This window comes from Bos indicus x Bos taurus, chromosome 10, assembly GCF_003369695.1.
Source record: "Bos indicus x Bos taurus breed Angus x Brahman F1 hybrid chromosome 10, Bos_hybrid_MaternalHap_v2.0, whole genome shotgun sequence".
In the NCBI taxonomy this organism is placed as follows: domain Eukaryota; kingdom Metazoa; phylum Chordata; class Mammalia; order Artiodactyla; family Bovidae; genus Bos; species Bos indicus x Bos taurus.
In genome coordinates this window covers 71,752,806-71,779,640 of record NC_040085.1, presented here as the reverse complement: position 1 = coordinate 71,779,640, position 26,835 = coordinate 71,752,806, and the positions used below count along the sequence as shown (strand labels likewise).

The 26,835-nt window shown below is 43.6% G+C and overlaps 1 long non-coding RNA gene across 1 annotated transcript; it reads left to right on the top strand.

Moving 5' to 3' along the window:
* The first annotated feature begins 6,655 nt into the window (after nucleotides 1-6,655).
* LOC113900507 lies at nucleotides 6,656-26,566 on the top strand. The gene is made up of 3 exons (XR_003513154.1): nucleotides 6,656-7,433; nucleotides 10,528-10,642; nucleotides 25,157-26,566. It is a non-coding gene; the product is annotated as an uncharacterized LOC113900507 (long non-coding RNA).
* The last annotated feature ends 269 nt before the right edge of the window (nucleotides 26,567-26,835 follow it).

The window sequence follows — 26,835 nt, the reverse complement described above, 5'->3', positions numbered from 1 at the left end:
TGGCCCTGCCGGAAGCCATGTACTCTGAAGCGAGTTATTCAATCTTTCTGTTAAAATAAGAATATTAATAATATCTAACCCTAAGAGTTGTTGTGAAAGAAAAGGAGAGAACGCATACAGTGATCTTGACACAGTCCCTGGCACAGAGTAAGTGCCCAACAAGCAGTTGTCATGGCAACATCTGCCCCAGATTTCTGCTCCTCTGTGGATCAAGCATCCTGTGAACCGCAGCAGAGTGGCAGAGACTGGATTGGGAAGGAGGAACTAGTGGTGGGAAGACACAATTTGCATAAGTATTTACATATTAAGAAAACACTTTTTATTTCACAATGGAACGAGTCTTTTGAAGCAAAGCTGTACAATCTAGTGACAATTTAAACAAATTCAAATTGGAAAGTTACAAGGAAGATTACAGAAGGAAACAGGAGGAGTCCGGCCTTAATGGGTTTAAATCCCAGAGGCTCTGAGCCAAGCCGGCTCCAAAACCAGCCTTAATTCCTGCCTGGGCTGGGCGGGAATCCTTCTCCAGGCTCAATATTGGCTGAAATGAAGTAGGAGTGGAGATCACAGGGCCTGGGGTCCAGGATCTACCCCAGGCTCCAAAGTCCAGTCTGACACCAGGCTCCAAGCTCCGGTCTGGATCCCACTGTCTGTTCCTGAAGAAGTTATTTGTCAGCAAATGCAGGGAAACTGTAAGGGATTGTGTTGTTGAAAACACGAGCCCGTCTTCCGTGTGGCCAAGTCCTGAAGTAGAGCTCAGCAGAAGCAGCCATGGTGCTTTGGCCTGTCCCTGTGGTTTTCACTGCTGTGTCTGAATCCAGGGCGGCTCTGGGTAAGTGCTAATGTCTAAGGTGGGAAAGGACCCTTCACCCACTGCTGAGGGAGTAGGATCAGGACCAGGAGTATCATCGAGCTGGCCTTGCTGTACTTAGCAATTGCCTCTGAAAAGAGTTTGAGACTGTGCACGGGGAAATGGGGCTACAGGTGCCACCCCACGGGCACAGAGCTGGGTGACCACAGCAGCACAGCCGCGTCTGGCACAGAAGAGGTGCCAGGGCTCTGTTTGCTATCAGTGGAACAGGGTTCACGCCCAGCTCCGTCCCTGCCCAGCAGAGTGACTTAGTTTACTGAAATTCTCTAAACATCAGTTTCTTCATCTCTAAGGTCCAGTTCTTTATCCCCTAAGGTCCAGCAGTTAAGAATCCACCTGCCAATACAGGAGACACAGGTTCGATCCTTGGGCCTGGAGGATCCCCTGGGGGAGGAAATAGCAACCCACTCTAGTATTCTTGCCTAGAAAATTCAATGGACAGAGGAGGCTGACAGGTTACAGTTCATGATGTCTCAAAAGAGTCAGACACAACTGACTGAGCACACACAAAGGAAGATTAAACACACATGGCTCCCAGAGTGTTTTGATGTGAAATGAGATAATGTGTGAAAACCCCAGGCCCTAACTGGCAGCTGGGTTGGTTTGAAGGAGGGCAGTAAATTCCCCACTCTCCCTTCTGTGATCTGAGCCAACTGAGATCTAGAAATAGATGTCAGAAAAACGGAGATCAAAACATTAGCTTTGCAGCCATCAGATCACATGCGTGTGTGCTAAGTCAATTCAGTTGTGTCAGACTCTTTACAATCCTATGGACTGTAGCCCACCAGGCTCCTCTGTCCACGGGATTGTCTAGGCAAGAATACTGGAGTGGGTTGTCATGCTCTCCTCCAGGGGGTCTTCCTGACCCGGGGATCGAACCTGCGTCTCTTATGTCTCCTGCACTGGGACAGGTTCTTTACCACTAGACCTGCAGCCAAATGGCTTCCAAACATTTCACCTGAGAATCATCAAGGATATGAAGTATCATTTGGACCATTTCCGTAAGGAAGCCTGAGGATGAAGAGTTAAGTCCTTCTGACAATCATACATAGAACATAGTGTGGACTTTCCTAACCCAAACCCTAACCTTTCAACTTGTGCTTCTGAAACATTTCCATCACTCACCTATAAACTAGCATCTTAGTAAGAGAAGTCTTCACAGATCAGCTTTCAGAGGAGCTCAGCGCTCTGAGCCAAAGATTCCTGAGTGATCAATTTCTCTTCCCCAAACTTAAAACCACATCCAGACTTTCTATTTTCATCTGCAGTCCTGTAAACATCACAGCCTGTTTGAAGTACATCCGTAGATTTTCTCTCCTCACCTACCATTCCTGAGGTCCAAGTGTGATACAAAGGGAAAGATGTAAACCGTTCTCAAGAAGACCCAGCCGCCTTGTCTCTCTTCAAAAGGTGCTGAAGTCCCATCCAAAGTCCTGGCAATGGACCAGGACTAGGCTCCTTCTGATCCAGAAGACAAAACTCCTGCCAGTTAGAACTTTCTATGTGACACTTGGTTATTTCAAATCTTCTAGGCTTTCCTCAAAATGCTGATGAGCATATGAGCTCGCTCTCTCTCTCTCTGTCTCTCTCCCTCTCACACACACACACACACACACACTTACAGTTCACTCTAAGTAGGTGACTTTCTTATGAAGTCTCCTACTCCATGTAGACATAGAAGCCATCTTTTGGAAAGTTCCTGAAGCTTCACATATTAAAAGTCACAATCCACACATATCTGATTATGCATGTATCTTCCCTTCCTTTCCCTCTGCTTTATTAACAACGAGTTCCTCCTCCAATCTAAGTCAATTTCTTCCACTATTTTTCAGATGCCATCAACTTCCTCCTTCTCAGGAATCTTTACTCTCAGTGATCCTTCTCTCTTTTGTACATGCAGTCTCTATATTTCCATTGGATTTTCCTCCATAAGTGTTCTCCCATTAAAAAGCAAATTCGCACTCAATCCGACCTCCTCCAGTTAACACCTCACCTCTGTCCACCCCCCAGCCCAGTCACAGCCAAACTTCTCAGAAGAGGCAGGCTACACTCATTGGCTATGTCTATTTACCTCTTACTCACTCCTTACCCCACAATCTAGCTCTTTGCTCCCACAAACAACTCACACAAAGGCTACCAACGATCTCTAATTGTTAAATCTAGTGGGCAGCTTTCAGTCCTCATCTTGTTTAATGTCTAAGTAGCATTTCATACTTTGGAGACTCCCTTGGATGTCTCAAGGCAACTGATTTCTCAACTTCACCTCTAAATTGGTCCTGATCTGTACTTCCAAGCTCAGAAGTAGTATTATCATCTAACCAGCTGCACCACCCAAACAATCTGGAGTCATCCGCAACACTCCCTTCTTTCCGACCCTCTACATCTAACCCATCAACAAATACTGCTGATTTTACTTCACAAATACTTGCTAAATCTATCTATTCCCTCCCATCCTTTGGCATTTCTCCCTGAGCCACCATCTTTTTGCACCTGATCAATAACACACTTAACCAGTCTTCTGTACATATCCTTTTGCCCTAAGTGAATACCGAAAAATATTTGAAAACTAAAAGCTGAATGATGTCTCGAAATGCAAATCTGATTTCTTCTCTCTCTCTCTCATATGCGCGTGCACACACACACACACACACCCCATTCACCCTTCTTAAAACTCTTTAACTGTTTTTCACTGCTCTTAGAATCCAGATTCCAATCCTTAGCATGGCCTATAAGATCCAGCAATTTCTGCCACAATGTTGTCTAATTCCAAGAGCCACCATTCACATGATAGCCTGGGTAGAGTCTCCCTTAGAAGTCACACAGTATGCAATCTGCACAGCTGTACACCAGGCCCTGGGCCCTGACCTATCTCTCCAGCCTCAATTTGTATCAGTCTCACCCTAGCTCTGTGCACTCAGCCACATTCTAGTTTTCAAATGTGTCTGGCCCACAGCAGCCAACAGAATTTGAACCTATTCTGATACATGCTCCTCCCTACCCCAGTTCCTTTTCTTGGTTAATTTTTAATCGAAAGACTTCTTTACAGCAACCTTTAATATTGGTCAGGTCCCAGCAGAAAACAGACAGTACATTCCAAGAAGGGTTGGCTTGAAGGGAGTTTAATGAAGGGACTAGTTACAAGATAAAGGCATGGTTAAGGGACCGACAATGGCTGATGAAGCATTCCTGGGTCTCAAGGGGCAAAGGGAGGGAGCAGTGGTTGTAAGAGAGGAGCCTCCTGACAGGGCTGTGACTTCCAGTAGAGGAACACAAATCACTGCCACACTACAGTCCAGCAGGGAAGGTACCAGGGCACAAATACTCCACCTCTCTCCCCTTCCACTCCTCGATGGTGTCTCCCACGGGCCAAAACCACCCTAAGCCGAGGACCAAGAAGCCAATAGATGCAGTCATTAGGGGCCAGAGCAACCTGAGAAAGAGGTAAGAGTGGGTCTTGAGGGGCCAGAGGAGAATATTCTACATTCCCTCCTCCCTCCCCACCAGTTCAGCTCTTTGATCTTTGCATTTTTAACACAGCATTCTTTTCCATCAGAGTTCTCTTCGTTTGTAATTATGATTCCTCTGTAAGTATTTGATTCGTAGAAAATCCTTGCTAAATAATTACTTTGATGCCAATGATTATTAATTTTAAATTATGAACAGACTGGTTCATAAGCTCATGAGAGTAGGTACTATTAGACACCCAGTGCCAGGCATAGTACCTGATGTTGAGTAGGAGATCCACGAGCACCTGCTGAATGAGTAAATGAAGGCTTATGAGGAGGAGCAATCCCTACTTTTAGCTACTCATTATGTTAAGTTTATGTACTTAAAAAAAAATCATTTATTGATTGATTTTGCTGCCTTGTGTCTTAGTTGTGGCACACAGGATCCTTCATGCAGGATCTTTGCTTGAGGTGTGTGGACCCTCTAGTTGTGGCACATGGGCTCCAGATAGTGCGGGCTTCAGCAGCTGCAGTGCGTGAGCCTAGTTGCTCTGAGGCATGTGGGGTCTTAGTTCCCTTACCAGGGCTGCAAGGAGATCCAACCAGTCCATCCTAAAGGAAATCAGTCCTGAATCTTCTTTGGAAGGACTGATGCTGAAGCTGAAACTTTAATCCTTTGGCCACCTGATGCGAAGAACTGACTCATTGGAAAAGACCCTGATGCTGGGAAAGATTGAAGACAGGAGGAGAAGGGAACGACAGGATGAGATGATTGGATGGCATCACCGACTCAATGGACATGAGTGTGAGCAAGCTTTAGGAGTTGGTGATGGACACGGAGGCCTGGCGTCATGGGGTCCCCAAGAGTTGGACATGACTGAGTGACTGAACTGAATCCTGTTCATGAGTGCTCCACCCTCATGACCTAATCATATCTCAAACACTCCACCTCCAAATACCATCACATTGGGAGTTAGGGCTTTAATAAAGGAATTTGGGGGAGTCAAACATTCAGTTCATAACGGGAGAGGATCAGGGTGGATGCTAACAGCACAGAGAAGGGTCCTCATCAGACAGTATCAGAGAGGTCTGAGCCTTTGCTACTACATTTAGTCTTAATGAAGTCTCCCTTGACTATATGACTTTGGATAGTCACACGAATCCCCTGGGTGTTGGTTTTCTCATCTGTCAAATAGGGTTGCTGCACTGCTGCTAAGTCACTTCAGTTGTGTCCGACTCTGTGCGACCCCAGAGACGGCAGCCCACCAGGCTCCCCCATTCCTGGGATTCTTCAGGCAAGAACACTGGAGTGGGTTGCCATTTCCTTCTCCAATGCATGAAAGTGAAAAGTGAAAGTGAAGTCACTCAGTCGTGTCTGACTCTTAGCGACCCCATGGACTGTGGCCTACCAGGCTCCTCCGTCCATGGGGTTTTCCAGACAAGAGTACTGGAGTGGGTTGCCAGTGCCTTCTCCGTCAAATAAAGTTAGTGGATGACTAATTCCCCTTCACAATTGATGGGAGGATTGCATGAGGTCATGTGTGTTATGTAACAGATAGTTTCCACACAATGGTTGGTCCCTGGGTTCCAGAGGTACTCAGGATAATTTTAATAAAGCTCACTTTCTAATCTTTGTCAGGGAGAGCATTCCTTCTGGACGCAGAATCCTCACCACTGATACTTCTGAGCTTTCGTCGGACCTTGTTCACAGGGCTGTTCCTTGGAAAGGCTCTCTCCCCAGTGGCAAGAAGGACAATAAGATCATTGTAAGGACATACCTTTCCACTCCAAATTTAGGAAAATCTCTCGCTGCTTCTCACCACACCCCTTCCCTTCCTCAGCCTGAGAAAATTCCCAAAGTTCAGCCAAAACCATTGCCCCTGGCTGTCTCTAAGCCCACACACAAAAAGACCCCCCTGCCTTCCCATCAATCACTTGTCATTTATGAATATGCAATTATGAAAATGTGAAGTTATCATTTCCAGTTATGCTGTTTTTAATTTGCAATAGTGGCAAAGGGATTGGTCTTCCATGACCCAACACTTGCTCCCTGATCTTTGGTTACTACCCTTTATCCTTGTAATCTTTTTTTAATTATTATTGAAGTATAGTTGCTTTACAATGTTGTGCTAATTTTTACTGTACAGCAAAGTGAATCAGCTATATATATACATATATCCCCTCTTCTTTAAATTTCCTTCCCATTTAGATCCCATAGTATATCGAATAGAGTTCCCTGAGCTATCCAATAGGTTCTCATCAGTCATCTATTTTATACATAGTATCAGTAGGATATATATGTCAATTCCATCTCCTAATTCATCCCTTTCCCCTTTCCCCCTCCCCTTGGTGTCCATATGATTGTCCTCTGTGTCTGCAACATTGACATAATATCTGTAAGGCAAACATGTTCTTTTCCTTTCTTCTTTTATTTCTTTTTTCTCCCTGTGGTCGATCCTTCCTGCGGATTTCCAATGTCTCCTCCTGGCTAAGACATCATGGATTTCCTCATTTCTCCAGACGGCTCAGTACCATTAACTTTGTAGTTCTGTCTTTGATAGATCCAATCTTTGTGTTCCCTCCTCTGCTTTCCTTAACTTTTTAATAACAGAGACATGTCAGAACAGAAATTGCTTCTAGTCTGGTACGGGTTGCGCTCTCCATGGCACGTATATTACTGAGGCGAGGGTGGCTTCACTTTGACTTGACACAAACCCAATCAGGATATGAAACTCTGAAGATATTTGTCTTTATCGGGGGCCTCACAGTTGTTAGAAAAGTAGGAATGATATTGATGCATATATATCTCCTTGTAGTCCACACCAAAGAGAGAGAGAGAGAAACCCCTGACATTTATCTCTTAAATAAGACATGTGAGCAGCCAAATGCCGTTTGACAGGACAAATATTTACTGTGCCTGCAAACAGCCCTGAAAGTCGGTGCAGAGAACACCAAGGCTGATCAACGTTCAACGGAGACACCAGACCCCAAGAGCTGGGGATTAAGGGCATCATTTAACACTGAACTATGGGCAAGATTTGTCTAGCTGGCCCTGCATCCAAACTGGGCATTTCATTTTCATTTCCTGGATTCTCCATGGGCTCATGTTCTTCCGGGTGAGTAGCTGTGAGCCCTTTTCATTCCCCTAAACTCTAATCTTTCAGAGAGCTGTGGAGTTTTTCTTTCAGCTGGGCTGAAACCCGTCTTTCAGCTGGGCTGTAGAGTTGCAGAATTCTTGTGAAGATTTGCTAGTTCTCCTCCAAAAAGAAAACTGGACTCCTGGAGATCCACAGAAACAGCATCACTAATAGCAAATGAGAAGAGAGAACCGTCTGGAGACCTTGTCTAGAAAAAACACTCGAGGGAGTTTTTGCAGCAGCGTCAGCAGCCAACCACATGGAGGGGGTGGGAGGGGGTGGGGTGGGGGAATTTCCACTAACAAGTTTGACGGTTATTCTGTAACTGTAGAGAAACCCTGTTTACTTCAGTAGCATTATTTTTTAGACAGAAGTGTCTGATTAAGAACTTCATACAGCAATGGTGTTTAATTGACACTGGCCACAAAGGCATCTGAGAAGCTTTATCTTCTGCCTTTCATAGGCATTGCTTGAAGTTCCTCTGTTGCTGCAGGCAACATTTGAGAACAACTCTTTTCTGCCCCACTGACGTCCTAATAAGCCTTCCTTTCCAGAGAAACAGCCTGCAACTGAAGTCAGACTGCTTGCTTCCTTCACTTCCTGGTTTGGTTATATTTAACCTCTCATGCCTCAGTTTCTTCAACGATCTATTTTTTTTAACCTGATTATCCTTTGTGGCAAGACTTCATTAAATGTTCAGTTCAGCAGTTCAGTGTCTGACTTTTGCGACCCCATGGACTGCAGCATGCCAGGTTTCTCTGTCCACCACCAACTCCCAGAGCTTGCTCAAACTTAGGTCCATCGAGTTGGTGATGCCATCCAACCATCTCATCCTCTGTCATCCCCTTCCCCTCCTGCCATCAATCTTTGCAAGCATCAGGGCCCTTTCCAATGAGTCAGTTCTTTGCATCAATAAATGTTAGCTCTTCTGATTATCATTTTGAACAAATGCCACGGTAGCACTGTGCTGAGGAATTTTCCTACCTTGGTCAGGATAAAAGATGCTGGATACAGACTTTCAGTTTTACAAGATGAAAACTTGTAACGACAGATGGTGCTGATGGTTGGACAACATTATGAATGTATTTAATACCATTGAACTGTATACTTGACAATGACTATGATGGTCAATTTTATGTATGTTTATTTTATACAATAAAAAAGCAAAAGATAACCAAATAAAAAAAATTTTTAAGGAGTTGGGTACGGCAGACAGAATCCTGCTTCCCCTGAAAGGTCACCCTCCTAATACCCAGACCCTGTGAATGCTATTTTACATGATAAAAGGATTTGGCAGTAGTGATTCCGTTAAGAACCTGAAGGACTGGGGCTTATCCCAGATTACCCAGCTGAATCCAGGCACAAGGGTCCTTACAAGAGAGAGACAGGAGGGTCAGAGTCAGAGAAGTGGATGTGACGACAAAAGCAGGGGTCAGAGAGGAGAGAAGGTGCTATGATGCCGGCTTCTCGGATGGAGAAGGAGGGTCAGGAGCCACGGACTCAGAATGCCTCTGGAAGCTGGCAAAGGCAAGGAAGCAGATTCTCCCCTGGGGCCTCCAGAAGGAACCCAGCCCTGCAGACACCAGGGTTTTCAGACTAGTGAGACTTCTGCCCTTCAGAACTGCAAGATAATAAACTACTTTTAAGCCTTTAAGTTTGCTGTCATTTGTTGCAGCAGCCCTAGGGAACAAATGCGCTGGCTATTTGTGGAGATGTGGGCCTGGTCAGGAGAGAAGGCTGGAACACAGAGACGCCTCGGTGTGGGGACAGAACTGGGCGTCATTCCATCCTGCCAGAGGGCGCCTCCTGGAGGCCACAGCCCTGCTGGGAAGCGCAGCCACTCTTCATTTTTTTTTAATTTCCTTTTTATTGTTTTTCCTTTTTTTTTTTTTTAAATTTCGTTAAAAACAAAAAAAAAACCTTTAGAGTATAATTGCTTTACGATGTTGTGCTAATTTTTGCGGTACAGTGACGTGAACCAGCTATACGTATACATATATCCCCGCCCTCTTGGACCTCCCACCCCTCCCCCATCCCGCTCCTCTAGGTCATCACAGAGCAGGGAGGTGAGCTCCCTGAACTATAGGGCAGTTCCCACTAGCTGTTTTTCTTATTTATGTCAACCCATGAAGTCTTGAACAGTGGAAGCACAGCTCAAGGCCAAAGCACGTTGAGGGGTTGGGGTCCATCCCCGAATGGAAGACGGTGTGTGAGAACCGAAAGTCCTTTGGCTGCAGCCTTATCTCCCCCGGAAAACCTCAGAGGAAGGGCCCTTGTGAGGCTGTGGCTGCAGCTGCCGGCTCACAATCTCCATATCTGCTCGGGAGCTCCTGAGATGAAGCAGAGACAGCTCTCACAGGAGGCTAGGGCTCGTCTTTCTGTACTTTTCTCATTTGCCCCACAAGCCAGTCCTCCAAAATACTCATGGAATGAATAAACAAACAAACAAATAGACAAGAACAACCTAAATGTGATCACAAAATATCACTGTTTTTCTTAGCTTGGGGGTGTGGGACTGGAGTGAGACAAAGACTGGGTGAAGATCCTTTCTCTCTTTTCATCTCTCTAGAAAGGACCTGACAGAGTGGTCCCCTCCTCAGTCACACACACGCAGGTGTCCTTGGGCCCAGAATAGAAAGGTGGCTCAGAGCCCTGCACTGCTGAAAACAGCAGCCTGCAAATGCCCCTAGAGTATCCAAAATCCAAGGGGTGCATGCTAATAACCCATCATCAATATTGCCTTTGCTGATGCCCAAAGAAAAACAAACATTTAATTGAGCAAAATCTGGCATCAATCAATGATGTGACTTTAGTCAAGCAAAAACGACAGATTCCTGAGTCGGACATCCAACTGTGAGAATCGTTCTCTTCTGGAGCAGAAAATGCAAAATGTGTATATATAGCATCTCTTACCCAGCCCAGGACCACAACTCAGTGTGGGGGGAAAAAATCCTCTCTGTTTTTAAAATCTTCCCGAGTTTAAGTTGTGTTGTGGCAAAGCTTATTATATAACTCCAAACCCTTTCATAGAACTGCTGTGTTTTATTATATGCTAATGATAATTTGATTCTAGGAGACAGTTGGAGATGATTGAGTCAGCCGAGACCTAACCAGAGAGAAAGAGGAACCTGAAGTTACAGCAGCGGGTCAGAGAATTCTGGCAAGGTGGCGGTGACGTGGAAACACAGGTTTGGGACCTTCTTGAATCCCCACAGAAAAACAGATCTGCTAAGTAGGAAAACCAACTAACCTGGCCACAGGGGACATTTATGACAAAACCAGCTGAATAAGTATACTCATAAACCCCAAATGCAAACAAATTGGGATAAACCCCAATAGTTGTAGCCCCAGGTGGTCTCAGCACCTGTGGGGAAGCAGAAGGGGGCCACCAGGCACCTACAGACCTAGAACAGGAAAACACCCAAGTAGCTGACAGGTGGGAGCACTTGTGAGCCTGCGGAGAACAGCTGGTGCTGGGAAGGGCTTTGCCCCATCCAGCCGCAGGGGTTGGGGTGGGGGAGTGGGAGAGAGCTGCAGCCAGCTCTGAACCATGACCTTTCCAAGCTGAGTAGCCAGGGCTCTCCTTTAGGATAAGATCCACATCAAGGAACTTGCTGGGAGAGGAATCCAAACCCAGCGGAACAGCGTTTAGAATGATCCAGCCTGACCACAAAAGCAGGTAAAAACCCAGCTGCTGACATTTGTGCCCATGCCCCTCCCTTCCACCTATTTAGGCAGCTGGGCTGGCTCCGCTGTTTCGGGGTCACTGCTTTGTTGACCTATCTGGACATAATTCTGCCCTTGTCACTCTTTCAGACACAGTTTTGCCACCACCCTCTGGCTTCGTGTATAATTTCAAACAATTGGTCCTGCTACTGCCCTCTGGAGCCTTTAAAATATCTCTTCCCTCCTCCTATGACAAGTTTCAAATATTTGGCAACAGCTATCACAGGCCCCCTTAAGGCATCTCTTTTTGAGGCATCTCTGGTTTCTTCAAAAGCACCTTATGGACTGTGGCTTCCAGAACCCTCATTTCTGGTCCCTGCCTCTGGTCTTCTTGCAATTCAGTTCATGGAATGGCAGAGAAAATACCAATCATGGAGCCAAAGAGCTCGTTTCTAAGTTCTGGAACCCCACTTCCTGGCTAGCCTCTTACCCTCTCTGGGCCTCAGTTTTCCCATCTGCAGTATGGGGATAATATTAAATCATAGACACAATACTTTGAGGAATAGTGAGATAATAAATGGAGCCACTTGGAGAACTCTAGCACATTGTTGTTCTTCAGTCACTAAATCATGTCTGAATCTTTGTGATCCCACGAACTGCAACACACCAGCCTTCCCTGTTCATCACTATCTCCTGGAGTTTGCTCAAACTCATATCCATTAAGTCAGTGACGACATCCAACCCTCTCATCCTCTGTCGCCCCCTTTTCCTCTTGTCCTCAATCTTTCACAGCATCAAGATCTTTTCAGTAAGTCTACTCTTCGCGTAAAGTGGCCTAAGTATTGGAGCTTCAGCTTCAGCCCTTCCAGTGAATATTCAGGGTTGATTTCCTTTGGGATTGACTGGTTTGATCTCCTTGCTGTCCAAAGGACTCTAGCACATAGACAAAATATGTAGAAATGTTTAGGTATTATTTCTCAGACTTGGAAATCATTGTCACCCCAAGTTGCATTCCAGAAGTGATCTGTTTAGCAGAGGATACAATGGACCTATCTTTTCCCTCCCTTTAGTCTCCAGGTTTCTCTTAATGAAATGTAAAGCCAGTCCTCAGAGCTGGCGTTGAGCTGAGTGACAGCCTCTCCACTGATGCTGAGCTTCTTATCATTGTTATGAAAGGTTGTTGTTGAATCACGCGAATACACCGGGATTCTTGGCCCCCGGAGGAGAAGAATTCAATCCGGGGCCAGAGACGAGGCTTGATCGCTCAGGGCTTTTGTGTAATAAAGTTTTATTAAAGTATAAAGGAGATAGAGAAAGCTTCTGACATAGGCATCAGAAGGGGGCAGAAAGAGTACCCGCTTGCTAGTGTTAACAATGAGGTTATATAATCCAAAGAATGTCTGGAGGTTGTAAAGACCTCATCAGACCTACTCCCATAATTTACATTTTAAGGTAACACTGTCCTCAGGCAAGATACATCCTTGTAAAGACCAGGTCTACTCCCATAATTAACATTTTAGGATGACAGAAGGTTGAATCCAAAGACTGTCCTTAGGCAGAATACATAATTGTTATATAATCCTAAGGAATGTGGAGAAAGAAAAAAAGTTTGTCCTTTCTTCTTCCTTGAGAATTCCAGACCCCTCTCTCCTTGGGGACCCCTAAACTCCCTATCAACCTGCCTAGGAACTGACTCTCTCAGTTATATTACACAGCATATGGATGAGGAGAGCTACTGTCAACTTATACGAAAGGCCTTCTATGTGGAATCAGTTCAGTCCATCATTCTTTGCCCAACATGATTCCAAGAAATATTTTTTTCTGGGGGAGGGAACATATAATAGGGAAGAATCTTTGTATTCGATTACAAGTTAATCAGTAAAAGGATGCTTCCTATAAGCTCAAATTATACAAAATGGCCCTTCTCTAGGAACCAGGTGGTGAACATTAAGCTAAAATACCATTGTTTAGCTCACAGGAAACATCCTGACCAGGCCCACATGTGAATGATTGTAGGAGGAAAGAAATTAACATATCCCCTCTGGAGGCTGACCAAAGCCAGGATAAGTTTGACTTGACTTCCTCCCCTTTTAGTATAAAAGAAGCCTAAAATCTAACTCAGGTAAGATGACTCTTTAGGACATAGGTCTACCATCTTCTCGGAGAAGGCAATGGCACCCCACTCCAGTACTTTTGCCTAGAAAATCCCATGGACCCAGGAGCCTGGTAGGCTGCAGTTCATGGGGTCACTAGAGTCGGACACAACTGAGCGACTTCACTTTCACTTTTCACTTTCATGCATTGGAGAAGGAAATGGCAACCCACTCCAGTGTTCTTGCCTGGAGAATCCCAGGGACGGGAAGCCTGGTTGGCTGCTGTCTATGGGATCGCACAGAGTCGGACATGACTGAAGTGACACAGCAGCATCAGCTACCATCTTCTCTGTCTGCAGACCATCCTTATAAAGTCATTATTCCCTGACCCAACAAAATGTCTCTTGATGTTTTGGCCTGTCCTGTGGTGAGCAGTACAAGTTTGGGCTTGGTAACAAATGTACAGAAATCTCTGCTCTTTTCTCATTTAGAAATATTACAGTCCTATGTGTCCAACTGAAGAAAGTAGGGAAAACCACTAGACCATTCAGGTATGACCTAAATCAAATCCCTTATGATTATACAGTGGAAGTGAGAAATAGATTTAAGGGCCTAGATCTGATAGATAGAGTGCCTGATGAACTATGGAATGAGGTTCGTGACATTGTACAGGAGACAGGGATCAAGACCATTCCCATAGAAAAGAAATGCAAAAAAGCAAAATGGCTGTCTGGGGAGGCCTTACAAATAGCTGTGAAAAGAAGAGAAGCGAAAAGCAAAGGAGAAAAGGAAAGATACAAACATCTGAATGCAGAGTTCCAAAGAATAGCAAGAAGAGATAAGAAAGCCTTCTTCAGCGATCAATGCAAAGAAATAGAGGAAAACAACAGAATGGGAAAGATGAAAGATCTCTTGAAGAAAATCAGAGATACCAAAGGAACATTTCATACAAAGATGGGCTCCATAAAGGACAGAAATGGTATGGACCTAACAGAAGCAGAAGATATTAAGAAGAGATGGCAAGAATACACAGAACTGTACAAAAAAGATCTTCACGACCCAGATAATCACGATGGTGTGATCACTGACCTAGAGCCAGACATCCTAGAATGTGAAGTCAAGTGGGCCTTAGAAAGCATCACTACGAACAAAGCTAGTGGAGGTGATGGAATTCCAGTTGAACTATTCCAAATCCTGAAAGATGATGCTGTGAAAGTGCTGCACTCAATATGCCAGCAAATTTGGAAAACTCAGCAGTGGCCACAGGACTGGAAAAGGTCAGTTTTCATTCCAATCCCAAAGAAAGGCAATGCCAAAGAATGCTCAAACTACCGCACAATTGCACTCATCTCACACGCTAGTAAAGTAATGCTCAAAATTTTCCAAGCCAGGCTTCAGCAATATGTGAACTGTGAACTTCCTGATGTTCAAGCTGGTTTTAGAAAAGGCAGAGGAACCAGAGATCAAATTACCAACATCCGCTGGATCATCAAAAAAGCAAGGGAGTTCCAGAAAAACATCTATTTCTGCTTTATTGACTATGCCAAAGCCTTTGACTGTGTGGATCACAATCAACTGTGGAAAATTCTGAAAGAGATGGGAATACCAGACCACCTGATCTGCCTCTTGAGAAATTTGTATGCAGGTCAGGAAGCAACAGTTAGAACGGACATGGAACAACAGACTGGTTCCAAATAGGAAAAGGAGTTCGTCAAGGCTGTATATTGTCACCCTGTTTATTTAACTTATATGCAGAGTACATCATGAGAAATGCTGGACAGGACGAAACACAAACTGGAATCAAGATTGCCGGGAAAAATATCAATAACCTCAGATATGCAGATAACACAACCCTTATGGCAGAAAGTGAAGAGGAACTAAAAAGCCTCTTGATGAAAGTGAAAGTGGACAGTGAAAAAGTTGGCTTAAAGCTCAACATTCAGAAAACGAAGACGATGGCATCCGGTCCTATCACTTCATGGGAAATAGATGGGGAAACAGTGGAAACAGTGTCAGACTTTATTTTTCTGGGCTCCAAAATTGCTACAGATGGTGACTGCAGCCATGAAATTAAAAGACGCTTACTCCTTGGAAGAAAAGTTATGAGCAACCTGGATAGCATGTTCAAAAGCAGAGACATTACTTTGCCAACAAAGGTTCGTCTAGTCAAGGCTATGGTTTTTCCTGTGGTCATGTATGGATGTGAGAGTTAGACTGTGCAGAAGGCTGAGCACCGAAGAATTGATGCTTTTGAACTGTGGTGTTGGAGAAGACTCTTGAGAGTCCCTTGGATTGCAAGGTGATCCAACCAGTCCATTCTGAAGGAGATCAGCCCTGGGATTTCTTTGGCAGGAATGATGCTAAAGCTGAAACTCCAGTACTTTGGCCACCTCATGTGAAGAGTTGACTCATTGGAAAAGACTCTGATGCTGGGAGGGATTGGGGGCAGGAGGAGAAGGGGATGACAGAGGATGAGATGGCTGGATGGCATCGCTGGCTCGATGGACGTGAGTCTCAGTGAACTCCGGGAGTTGGTGATGGACAGGGAGGCCTGGCGTGCTGCGATTCATGGGGTCGCAAAGAGTCGGACATGACTGAGTGACTGATCTGATCTGATCTGATCTGATGTGTCCAATGGTCATCTTCCTCAGTATGCTTCAATCAATCTTCAACCCAAGAACCAATATACCATTTTGAGTTCTTTTTATCTTCCACCTATTCTATTAATATCTCCTCTGGATAACAAACTCCATATGCCAAACGTGGGATATATGCATCCTTTTATTTGAATTCTCTCTGCCTTTCAAGTTTCATGGAGTACCCCCTAACTATGTGCCAAGATTTTCTACACAGGCCCATCTCGTGTCCCATAGGTTTTCACTGTTTCCTTAATCATTGTTCCAAAATTCAGCCATCTTTAAAAGTAAGCAGTACAGTTTTAGAAAATGCATGTGAATCACTGTTTTAATGAAAGAGTGTTTTAAAAGAAATAAGAGGCAAAGCATGTTATTCACTTTGGTTAAATAAATAGAACCTCTCTGGAGCCTGGCTGCTTGGCTTCCAAAGCCAGAATAGACAGGCCAAGGCCCATGTGGTTCCTGGTACCTTGAATGGCCAACCAAGAACAAAGGAAAAATGAATAGTCACATGTGGACTAATGTCACCCTCTATTGGGGTCATTAATCCTGTCATATTCTAAGAATTCATATAAGCTTTAAATACTAGATGCCCTTTAACCATACACTCATATACTCTCTCCAGCATACGTATATCCAGAAATATGATTGTCCTTATACCCAACAAAAGCACTAACCTCACACACCTTCTTGGCAAAATGGTAGCAACAATGTATTCATGTGTAATAATACCATCCAATCACAGTAGAAAAAAGATGGTGACTCATTCTGAGCTTTTGCTTAACAGTCTTATTGGTGAAAGTCCCCACGTGATATCGATGGAACTGAACCGCCATTGGCATTGGAGAAGCTAAGCAGATCAGAGACCCTCATGAGATACTTACATCCATATGATTAGATCCTGAACTTGATTGGATGTATCATAACACTGAATGTGTTTATGAAGTGTCCCAGACAAGGTGGATGAATTTTCACTGTCTCAGTCTCTCCCTTCTGTGTTCCTTATGCTGCTGGTATTTGGTATAATAGTTTATGATTTCAGATAACTACTTTTCACCTGCTTGACCTGCAGGATATCTCCCAATGAGATCGCAAACTCTGCAAATGCAAGAACCAGGTCTTCAGATTTCTTTCTCTCCCCACTTAGCTCTTAATCCTATGCCTTTCATAAAGCAAAAGTCCAATAGACATTGCCTGACCAAATGGCCTAATGTAGCCTTGGAAGATTGACATGGAGTCAGTCCCGAATTGCATGGCACTGCATGAAAAGAGCCGTTAAGAGGGGCTGAGGTTTGGACCCTTTCCTGTAAAATCATCTCTCCCTGCACTTATTGCAGTCCTTGTAATTTATTCATCCTTTGATGTATTTGTGCCTTGACTGTTTTTTGTTTGTTTGGGTTTTGTTACTCATTCAGGTAGTAAATTGAAGGAAAAACCTTTTCTAAATTGCTAGCATTCCAGTCATGGGTTTGAGGCCAAAGTTTTTCCTATGCAAGAGAAGGTCAAGTGCAGTTGCTTACCTGAGAAACAGAACAGGGTAAGCCACTTGCCCCCAATCAGAGATGGTCCCATGGAGCACAGGGAAGGCCACTTTTCTGCAACCTGGTCATCGCCTAAGGTCTGAATCTTGATATTAATATTTTCCCCTCACTTTCTGAGTGTCTGCTTATTTAAATTTCCTAATCATCTGGTTACAAACTCCCAGGGATTTCAAGGAAGAAAACAACGGGTCAGCTTAAAGAAGTTAAAGAAGATAAATGAATGCAGGCCAGGGGAATAAGAGCCACTTCCCACTGAAGGCTCAGCTAGCCTTATGTCACAGGGCGCCAGCCTGATTGCATGAGGTAGCTGGCTCTATACCAAACTTGGACACATCTGGAAATGATCATTTTGCAGTTTGCTTGGCCTCTTCCAGATGGCGAGACCTCACTGTCTTGCTTTACGCATACCACAAACACACATTCCTGGCCAAAGGGGACGATTTACTTGGCCCGGCGTGTCCCTGACGATGACATCAATTTGGAGTTAGCTGGTCACCAAACATATAAACAAGACCTCAGACACAGAAGGAACGTGCTAAAGAGGGAGACAGGGTCATCACCCATGGTCACTATACTTAGTGTGCCTTCAGCCAAGTGCAGTATGACAACAGAGACATTGCTTTACCCCGAGTCCCTCTTCAGGCTGGCTGGCAGCTCCCCAGTAGTCTAGATCAGGACAATCTACACACGAAACAGACAGTTGCCGTTGGCTGATTTGACCAGGGCTTGGCCTCAAAGATCCCAAGTCTAGAGCCTGGAGTAAGGATGTGTGTGATGCTTCTGCTTTTCCTCCCCCTGTCATTTATGCAGGAAATTTGGAAGATCCCTTTCATTGGACCCACAGGGCCAATCATCCCCTTTACAGAGACTGAGTCCAGTGGGCTCCTGGCACACACCCTGGTAGACAGTTGTGTTAAAAATGTGAGAAAATAAATAAGCAAAAGAAATCAAACTAAATAAAACCAAAAGGACATACCTCTTCTCCAGCTGGCTGGGCACTCCCTAGGCCTATCCCTGGGCGCTCTCCTCCACCAAAGCCTGGCTCCAGGGCTCCAAGTCTGAGCCCAGCTGCATCCTTGATGGAGGACTGTGCAGGTCCTAACCCACCTCTGCCATGAAAGGCATCACAGCTCTTTAAACCACCTTCCTGTAAAAGCAGGAAAAACAAGGGGTACAATTAGTATTCAATCCATTTATTATAATGATCCAAACACCACTGAGTGGGAAAACCCAGATAATGGAAAAAACTTTAGCCTCAAGATTTCAAGACACTGACAATGTGAGATGTCCTAGTGGGTAGAGCACAGGGGAAAGGCCTTCAGATAAATTCCCACTTTATCCCTGTGGAACTTGACTGTAGTTCTGGCTCAAAAAGGTTTTGCCTGGTAGATGGATGGACATCTGAACTTTCAGGATTTGGGGATAGTCATAGTCAAGGCAGTGACATGGTTTCTGTGATTTTCCTTTGGGGAAGAAAATGATGTAAGAGAATGGACCAGAGAGGAATCATTTAGCTGCATAGAAAGCATTCATGCAAATTTAAACAAAGGGGCTTTTACTCAAAAGATTCAGATTAAGTAGGATCCAATAAGAAGGTGACCAACTAGATCCTGGAGCCAGGACCATGCTGAGGGCATCTGAGGAGCACCTAGACTTTTTCCCCATTGCCTGTTTATTGACATCATTCTCCTCCCTCTTCATTTCTGAGAGGGCATCTGATGTCTTCTGACCAACCTTCATTTTTTATTGAAATATAGTTGATTTACTATGTTTCAGGTGTACAGCAAAGTGATTCAGTTAGATATATATATCTAATAATAATTTCAGATTATTTTCCATTATAGGTTATTACAAGATATTGATATAGCTCCCTGTGCTATATAGTAGGTCCTTGTTGTTTATCTGTTTTACACATAGTAGTGTATATCTGTTAATCCCAAATTTCTAATTTATCCCTCCCTCCCCTTTCCCCTTTGGTAACTATAAGTTTTCTTTCTATGCCTGTGAGTCTATTTATGTTTTGTAAATAAGTTCCTTTGTATCTTTCTTAAGAGTCCACATGTAAGTGATACTATAGGATACTTGTCTTTCACTGACTCACTTTGCTTAGTATGACAATCTCTAGGTCCATCTATGTTCCTGCAAATGATGTTATCTCACTCTTTTTTATGGCTGGGTAGTATTCCATTGTATATGTACCACATCTTCTTTATCCATTTATCTGTCGATGGACATTTAGGTTGCTTCCCTGTCTTTGGCTATTGTGAATAGTGTGGCTACGAACATTGGGTTGACCAACCTTCCTAGTCAACTGCCATCAAGGTAGAAGGGGAGATACACAGTAGAAGGACTTGTCCGGAGGGTAGGAGGGTTATGTAGTTCCTTTAAGGAGAGATTGTGGAGGCAGGAAGGGACTGATGAACAGTTCTTCTAAGGAAGATCCCCTCCTATTTACCTCTTTAGTGATAGGGAAAGATCCTTAGTTGCATCACATCCATATGAATCAGAAGGGTAGACCTGGAGCAGGGGACTCCTTCCCAACCTGCTGATAAAGCAGTCTGAAGCAAGATCTGGAATCTTCAGGTCAGTAAGTACATAGAAGATCTGGGAGAGGTGGAATAAGGATAGAGGGAAAGGGCTAGAAGATGTACACATTGCAGATTGTTCTTCAGTCACTAAGTCATGTCTGACTCTGTGACCCCCATGGACTGCAGCACACCAGGCTTTCCTGTCTTTCACTATCTTCTGGAGTTTGCTCAAATTCATGTCCATTGAGTTAGATTCTGCACCCTCTTATGCACCTCCTATCTCCCAATTCCTGTCCACTCACAGGCAAATTATTCCTGCAGAGCCTACACAGACTAGGCTGTGTTTAATTATCATGGGATGGATGGGTGGATAGATATCTATTCTGCCTAAATCTATGCCTAAATCCAACCTTCTCATCCTCTGTCACCCACTTCTCCTTTTGCCTTCAATCTTTCCCAGCATGAGGGTCTTTTCCAATGAGTCAGCTCTTCACATCAGGTGGCCAGAGTATTGGAGCTTTAGATTCAGCATCAGTCCTTCCAATGAATATTCAGGGTTGATTTCCTTTAGAATTGACTGGTTTGATCACATTGCAGATTATTTAAATATCTTTAAAGATCAAATTTCCGTGCCCTCCCTCAGACCCTGTCTCAACTGCATTCCCACCCAGAGGAATGGTTAATGGGCAGGAGTCAGTGCATTTACACAGACCCACCCCTATTCACCAGAGAGGCAGGAAGGGCCAGGGAGGAGTGGCTGGGTGACACACTATTATGCAATCATCTGGAAATCTAATTTATGGAACCAGTAGCCATCTGTTGCTTGGGTAATGTGCCAAGGTACCTGCCACCATCAGAACAAGCTTTCTGCTGTTGGGTAACTAATTGCATCAATGGGACCAACACAGCACGAGACTCAACTTACGAAACGTGATCTTCCACCAAATTATTATCTCCTGCTTGGATTTTTCTCTGAGCTGGTAAGCATAGCACAGAGTTTCTGACATATAAGGAGAATGATGGAGAGGTTGGGGCAGCCCTGCGCCCCCAAGATGCAGTAGGTCAGCAGATATGAAGGGCAAGCACATTCTTGGAGCCATGCAGGAGGCTGTGGTTCAGCCATGGCCCATTTTGCCTTCTGAGAAACAGGGAAGCCTGACTCAGGATGAAACTGGGAAAGGAGGTTGCCCTAGAAGGGCTTTTAAGTTGTTATCAGTGGTTCTTTCAACACCTTTTGAATATTTTCTCTTTTAAAGCACCTTATTTAGAGACTAGAGGGAATAGAATATGCAGGAGGTGTGAAATCTATGTCTCCATCCCTGTCACTGTGGATGACATGGTGGCCAGCAGCTTAGATGCTGAGCTCCTCTGCTGTAATAAACTCCTCACAGGGAAAGACCTCTTGTTCTTTGGTATCAACCACAACAACCAGCACCCAAAAGGGAGCAAGCTGATAAGTAGATTCTGCACCCTATTCTGCAACTCCTATCCCCCAATCACTGCCACTCATAGGCAAATTGTTCCCACAGAGCCTACACAGACTAGATCCTAGGTTTTTGCAATGTTTGTCATGGGATGGATGGATAGATAGATATCTATTCTGCCTAAAAAGACTTATTCTCAAAGCCCATGTGACAGTATATTTTTCACTGCTGTTTTTTTAAAACTGTATCAGCATCATCAAAAATGTACCAAGAACACTGGGCATTGTACAGGCCTCTTGGTACCAGCTAATTCTGGCCTTGAAAAGGGACAGGGAAGGAACCAAGGATCCTGTCTCCTGGGCTCCTTCTAACTTCTCATTCAATTCCTAATCATACTGGATTGGCTCTGAGCTTTACTGAAAAATAACAACAACAAAACACTTTCTATCTTCCCAGCAGACCAGTACCTAGCACACTGCCCACACGTGATGAATATTTAGTGATAATCTTAGTGCAACCAATAGGATAAAACAAGGGATTTAACCAGCAGGGAGAAGAATGCTCAGCACTAAAGCTAAGCTAACAGTGTGAAGTAGTGCGTGTTAGTCACTCAGTCGTGTCCGACTCTTTGCAACCCTATTAACCATAGCCTTCCAGGCTCCTCTATCCATGGGATTTCTCAGGCAAGAATGCTGGAGAGGGTTGCCATTTCCTGCTCCAGGGGATCTTCCCCACCCAGGAATCAAAGCTGTGTCTCCTGCATTGGTAGGCAGATTCTTTACCACTGAGCCACCTGGGGAGCTCATTGGAAAAGATAAACAAGAAATATTCGAGAAGATTGACTTGGCTTTCTAGAGATGTCTCCATTATATATGAGAATGGGGGTTTCTAAGAATATGGGTAATCCCTCAAATCAAAATATTCAAGGTTATAATTAACAATTGTGAAGTGGTTTCTATGAGACTTGGTGGGGGTTGGATTTTAATTTTTTTTTTTTGAAAAAGTGGTTCTAAACTACCTTTCTGTTTGTGTTTTGCTTGGATAAACTGGAGAATTAAGTATATGCCCTGGGCAAACATAAGCTGGGTGGTAAATAACAGTAGAAGGAAAGTTGGCTTAGGATTCATGGTTCCCGGTGATAACAATGATGACATCTGCCCAGGGATGTGCTGGTAAATTTCTAACAACTGGCTCTACAATAAAAGCCCTGATTTACAGTACTTGCCATGTGTAGTGACGTGAATACTCCTACCACAGCCTGTTCCAAAGTACTAGCATTATCACTGAACATGAAGTTGGGAAGAGAGCCAACCCCAACATACCACTTTATCTTCCAGTACAGGCTGGATTCAGGGGACAGAAATCAGAAAATCCACCAGAGTTGGTAGGGCTGGAATCTTACATTTTTTATAGTAATTTTTTCTAGTATCATGATTACAGGCTTCCCAGATGGCACTAGTAGTAAAGAACCTCCCTGCTAAGGCAGGAGATGGAAGAGATGCAGGTTCAATCACTGGGTTGGGAAGATCAACTGGAGGAGGGCATGGCAACCCACTCCAGTATTCTTGCCTAGAGAATCCTGTGGAAAGAGGAGCCTAGCAGGCTACAGTCCATAGGGTCACAGAGTCAGACTCAACTGAAGCAATTTAGCAGGCATGCATCATGTTTTCATTCAAAACTTAATTACTCTTAATAAAAATTGGTATATAAAAAGATGATGTCAGGGAATACCTAAAGTGTATAACTTAGTCCACTGTCTAGAAAAAGCATTTGTCAATAAAGTTCTCAAGTTGGGATAGCACTGATTTCTAAAGGCTTATAATCACATTTAATATGTAACAGAAATTACAGTGCTGAATTGTTTGCAACAGTCAAGAATAGAAACAACCTAAATGTCCACTGATGAATGAATAAAGAAGATGTAGTGTATATATGTGCAATGGAATATTACTTAGCCATAAAAAAGAATGGACCAATGTCATTTGCAGTAACAAGGGTGCACTAGAGATTATCATACTAAGCAAAGTAAGTCAGAAAGAGATAGACAAATACCATACGATATCACTTATATGTGGAATTTAAAATACAACAAATGAACATATCTACGAAACAAAGATAGACTCACAGCCATAAAGAACAGATTTGTGGTTGCCAAGGTGGAGGGGTTATGGGGGAGGGATGGATTTGGAGTTTGGGAGTAACAGATGCCAGTTTGTATATATAGGATGGATAAACAACAAGGTCCTACTGGATAGCACAGGGAACTATATCCAATATCCTTTGATAAACCATAATGGAAAAGCTCCCCTGGACTGCAAGGAGATCCAACCAGTCCATTCTAAAGGAGATCAGTCCTGGGTGTTCATTGAAAGGACTGATGCTAAAGCTGAAACTCCAATGCTTTGGCCACCTCATGAGAAGAGTTGACTCATTGGAAAAGACTCTGATGCTGGGAAGGATTGGGGGCAGGGGGAGAAGGGGATGACAGAGGATGAGATGGCTGGATGGCATCACTGACTCGATGGACATGAGTCTGAGTGAACTCTGGGAGTTGGTGATGGACAGGGAGGCCTGGTGTGCTGCGATTCATGGGGTCGCAAAGAGTCGGACACAACTGAGTGACTGAACTGAACTGAATGGAAAAAAACTATGAAAAGAATATATATATGTAAAAAAAAAATTAGAGTGCTGAAAAATTGAACTAATATGATCCATCATTAACTCTAAATTTATCTTAAAACCTTAGATTTTAAGAATAATAAGAATATTTCAGAATCTCTTAATTTATATTTTATTCTCAATTTTACTGAGTAAGTTTTAAAAATAAATCATGCCTTTTCTTATAAATAAATGTCTCTGAGAGCCCCTGAGGATATTTGTTTTTGTACAAAGGGGGAAGGTAAAGAGACATGTTTTTCTCCGAAAGTCAGGTACAAGTAAAACTCTAAACAACAAGGCAGAACAAGGCATGCCTTTACGTTGATGACAAATTGAAATTATAACGAATGATCACAGTTCAGATACACAAAATTGGAGTCAGGCTGCCATTAAGGATCTGGTCTCAGACATGTGGCTGCGCCACCAATAACCTGAACTTTCTTTGAACTGTACCCGCCCCAAGGACAACACCAGCCGTCTGCCGAACACCACCTGCCAGCCGCAACCTTATGGTCGCGATGTGTCCCCTTGTAACTATGCAACCATTCTGGACCCCAACCAATCCTGACAACAAGCACCCTTACTTCTTGCCAGCTTCAATTATAATTCTTGATAAACAACTCATGTAACTAACCATAATCTTGTAGTTTTTATCTTTGTAAGCCTCCCCCGTTTTGTAGTTGAGCAGAACACAATTCAGGTGCTTCTTTTAAATCTGTGTCTTGAAGTCTACAGTCCTAACAAACTCCAAATAAACACCTTTTTATTTCACTCAGGTCTTCATTTCTGAAATTTTGGTTAACACTGTTGCACGTTTTTGATCTGGAAGAGTCTCTTCCAGCTCTAGAATTCTGTGAGTCTCCATTTCTATTTAAAGGCCCAAGAAATGTCCTTTTGATCTGGTCCTAGCTGACAGAGATTGCTTTGGAGACCTGTCCTTCAGTGATGACAGAGTTTCCTCTGTCAAGTTCAGTGGGGTTGTGGCAACAAGTGCTTAGTAAAGTCAAGATACGTAAACAAGCCTTCTCCTTGCACCTTCTCCCTGGGAATACTCTGCAAGCTTTTACCCCTTTCAATCAGACCTTTGCTTGGTGAGGTGGAAAGAAGTGGAAAGAGAAATAGAAACAAACTACCAATTTTTTTTTTTCTATGTCAGCAAACTCAGAATGCAATTCCCCTGGAACTAATCTCCAGAGACAAAGTAGACTCCGGTGAAGTGGAGCAAGTCTGCAGGATTGAAGCTCAGATAACTCATCTGCCCACCTCTGAGTTAAGAACCCTAAAACTTTCTGGGCTGGGGGTGGCTGGGAAATTGCTCGATTTTGTACTTCAAGTGTAGGGTTCTGTTGCCCCACTCTCTCTCCCTGAGTCTGTCTTTTGTCTCTTCACTCATCCCTGTCCAACCCCAACTCCTACGTAAGCTCAAGTCCCTAAAATCTGATGCTACTTGCATTTCCACACATCCACCTTTGTTAGGTTCTGGGAAAGGAAACCACTTCAGATCTTTGTTCAGAAGTCATGTTTCAAATATAATTTTAGGTGGTGAAATTTTACCTTAAGCTGGTATTTATTTAACTCATTTGTTCTAAAGAAATAAAGTCTGCTACAAAAAAGCAGAGTTAGCTGCTTCTCATCTAGTGGTGGTTGCTAGGAAACCAAATTAGAATCGCCTAAGCTCTGACTTCCCTGTCTTGGGAACTCTGGAGAATTAATGCAGGCACAATTGATTCAATGATGAATCAGCATTATCCAGTGAGATCTTTTCTTTCTTCCTGTTAAATTGTTATTTAAATAATTAACTTTAGCCTATAGTTTGTCTTAGCTCCTCAGTTAATCTTTAGACTCTCAGAAAATAAGTCTCCTTGCATGTATAGCTTTGAATCCCAAATGCCTGGTCACCAGAGCTTAGCCAATATGCACTGATTATACTTGAAGGGAGGTGGTCCGTGGGAGAAACGCCCCTGGATGGAAATATAAGCCTGAGGTAAGTTCCACTGATCATTAAATGCTTTCTCAAAGCTGTTTTTTTACTTTGGCTTGTATTTCTCTTTTCTGTTCTTCAATTTGAGCCCTCAGAAAGGAAAACTTGCTGGAATATTCAAGAAGTGGTTATGGGAATTGGTGCGATCTCTTTGCAGAATAATTTGGCAAGATCTATCAAAGCTGCAGATGTACACACAGGGCAACCCACAGGTCCAGTCCTAGATGTAGAAAAACCACAGAGCAGGGGAAATTCACCAAAAAAGTTCACTTCAACATTGTGTAATTGTTAAAAAAAGGAAAACAGCTTAAATGTCCTTTCGCGGGGAAGAAAAGGTAATAGTACTACATTCATACAACAGCAACCTATTAATACTGTACTGGTAATACCATTATGTATTACCATTCCCCATGATACAGTGTTACACCACACCAGGCCATGCTATATGACAGTTGAATGAGCTGGAGCTGCATATGCCAACACGGTAAATCACTGAGCAAAACATATCTGTTAGCAAAGAAATGCACACCCTATGATGCTTTTATATAAAGTTTAAAATGTCAAACCAAATTGTGTATGAATACATTATACAGTCATACACAAATATTTATGAGAATAAAATCACTAAATTCAGTTCCACGGTTACCTTTGGGAAGGGGAAAGGAAGGATGGGTCACAGAAGGGTACACAATTGTTTTCTAGAGTGTTTTATTTATAAAAATGTATATTCGAAGAAAGTATAACAAAATGTTACAACTGGGTGAAGCTGAGAGGTAAGAGCATGGAGGGCTAGCCGCCAATCTATTTTTAATATTTGATATATCGCATTTTGTTCTCAGAAACTTGCTTTGGGA